Source organism: Marmota marmota, unplaced genomic scaffold, assembly GCF_001458135.2.
Source record: "Marmota marmota marmota unplaced genomic scaffold, marMar, whole genome shotgun sequence".
Classification (NCBI taxonomy): Eukaryota; Metazoa; Chordata; class Mammalia; order Rodentia; family Sciuridae; genus Marmota; species Marmota marmota.
Genome location: NW_026000185.1, coordinates 13,911,274 through 13,914,353, shown reverse-complemented (window position 1 = coordinate 13,914,353; position 3,080 = coordinate 13,911,274).

Sequence of the window (3,080 nt, the reverse complement as noted above, 5' to 3'; positions counted from 1 at the left end):
GGGAATCAGTTAGATTTGCACATCCCCCAGTTCCTTGAAGACCCACTGGACCAGAAACTGCAGATTGGGACCCAGCCATCTGTATTCTCACAAGCTTTCCAGATGATTCTATTGCACACTAAAGTATGAGAACTACTATGGTGATACTGTCAGGTTAAGGGATGCACAAACAAAGCAGATGATTTCTGCAGCTGGCTGAGGCTTCTGTGGTCTGCAGAGGGGACAGAAGTCACCTCCGGGGCAGGAAGGAAGAAGGGGGCTTCCTTTAGTTCAAGAATACATGCATCCCCACCAGCAAAACAGACACGTTGTGGTTGCATTTTTATTTGCAAGCGATCAGAGTATGGGCTACAGATCAGCAGCATTGGCTTCACCCTGGAGTTTGTAGAAAATGCAGAATTTCAGGTCTCCCCCTCAGACCTACTCGGAATCGGCATTCGATACGATCCCCAGGTGGTTGACACCTGTATTAAACTTCGAAACCCCAATGGAGACTGTGCACAGGGACAGGGTGGTATAGGTGCCATTCCCTGAGAGCACCCGTCTGAGGTGCTCGGGGAGAAAATGCACCAGAAGGAAACGAGGATACGAAGCTGATGGAGGAGCTGCCACGTGGCACCTGTTGGCTGTCAATCCTCTCACCAACTGTCTTGCTCCATCTGATCTCCTCCTCTCCATCTTAGTGGTTACCAGAGAGGGTCCTGGGGTAGCTCTGCTTGGGTCCAACCTTACCACTTCCTGCTGTGTGTGTGATCTTTGAGTCTGAGCCTTGGCACTGGCTTCATGGTGTTGTCATGGAGACGAAAGGCGTTAACGCCCCTCAAACACCCAGCCCCGGGCTTCCCAGTGGGGGATCCTTATAGGCAGCACCCGAGGAGTTTATCAAAAGTACCGATGACTGGGCCACCCCCAGGCCAATGAAACGACAATCCCCAGGGATGCAGAGCAAAACAAGAACCTCTGTGGCTCTTCCTACCTAGCAGCCACGACCGAGCTGCAGACCTGGAGCCGTGGCGGGCGCCCAGCGAACGCTCGGCCAGTGCTGGGTATTGCTATGCACGCTGTGTGCCCTTCCGCGCATGCACCAGCCGGCCTCTGCCCAGCTCTATCCTTCGCCTTAAATGACCTGCCCTCCCTGATGGCCTGACAAACAGCTCCTCCTCCAGGATTCCGCAAAGGGCTGCCACCTTCACGAAATCCTTCCTGATCCCTCCAAACAGAATGGACTGCTTCCTCCGCTGGGCTCCAGTATAATTAAGCTGATAATGAAAATAATGACTTTACCCTCTGACAGAGTATCTAACCTATCCCGAGCAGCATGCTGGGTTGTGTAGATATTTTCAGTTATTTATTTATTTATTTATTTATTTATTTATTTATTTATTTATTTATTTATTTATTTAATGTACCACAAGGTTGGATGCATTGAGGACATAGGGTTCATAAAGGTGCAATGGCAGCCAGTCTGTTGTGGCGCACGTCTGTAATCCCAGGGAGGCTGAGGCAGGAGGATTGCAAGCTGGTAGGCCACCCTCAGCAAATTAGCAAGGCCCTAAGCAACTTAGCAAGATTTGGTTTTGAAATAAAAAGTATAAAGAGCTGGAGATATGGCTCAATGGTTAAATGCCCATGGGGTCAATTTCTGGTACCAAAAAAAAAAAAAAATCAGTGACATGCCTAAGATCACCCAGGTGGAATACTGGGAGGTGATATTTGCACCCAGATTTAATTCCTCCAGAGCCCACGTCCTTCCCACTGTCCCACACTGTCCTCACCCTCTGCCTGTCTGTCTCGTCTCCTTCTGTAGCACACTATGATTTTCAAGAGCAAAGACTGCACATAATTTATCATTGTATTTCTAACACCTGGGACATATTAGATACAGGATAATGACTTAATTAATCCGCTATGAAGATGGAGTGTGATACGTAGACACCACCGAGCTTGTGCCAGGCCATCTGCTCACCACTCTCTGGATACTGGGGCAAGAAAGTAGACCACTGACCTGAGAACCCTGCCGTGGGGTCACAGATCGCCCCCAGGACCCCCACACTGGCGACCTCTGGCAAGTCACGGAACTTCTCTTCACTGTCAATGGGGACAAGACGTGGCCATGTTACAGGACTGAGTTACACACATAAGACACCCACTCTGTGCCTGGTACACAGCAAGGGCTTACTTCATGTGGGCTGCTGGCAGCACCTCATGCCGACCTCACAGTAGCCCAGGGGTCGTGGAGACTGTGCTGTGCTGTCGCTCCCTGTCTCCGCAGAGGAACCGAGTGGCCACTTGTCAGAAGACACACGGCTCCTCAGCTCCAGAGAGGAGACCCAAGTCGGGTCCGTCTGGCCCCAGGGTCAGAGCTCCTGCCTCTCCAGGTCTCTCGATCAGACAGAGGGGTTCAGGGACCCTTCCCCTCCACCAGGGGCGGCTCTGGCCTGAGGAGCAGGGAATAGACGCACTTGCTGGAAGGAAGAGGCCGCCTCAGGCGTCCGGGCTGAGTCCACCCTCTCCAGTCCCCTGTGGCTCCCTGGTCCCCGGGAGAGATGGGGCTGGCTGCTGCCACACAGGCTTGAGACTCCATGGCTCGGAGGGATGACAACCACAGAGTGCAGGAAGAACTGGTCACGCACAGGGAAGGAGAGGGGACACGAAGAGGAGGGGCCCAGGTGGGAGACAGGAGGCAGGAGAGGGGGTGGTGACAACCAAGGATGAAGGTCAGGAACGGAGGAAAGGTGTCTAGGACCGTGGGGGGCAGGGGACCAGGGGCTAAAGACGGCCTGATCTCTCCCCAAGTGGAAGAGCGGTTGCCATGACAACGCAGAGCCAGATCGATGCTTGGCGTGGACAGAGGCTCAGTCACTGCCAACCGGGCCCCTCCCCTCCCTTGAAGGGGGAGGGTGAGAGTGATTGTGGGGGAGGGTGGAGATCACCCCTGGCTCCCCAGAGGCCCTGGACTATCCCCTGGAGTGTCCCAGGCTGCAGTGTCCCCCATCCTGCCCAAGAGTGGGCCCTGGTGGGGAGAAAATCGGCTCCTCTTGCTCCTCCAGGGCCTTCAGCTTAGGAGAGATGAGATGAGG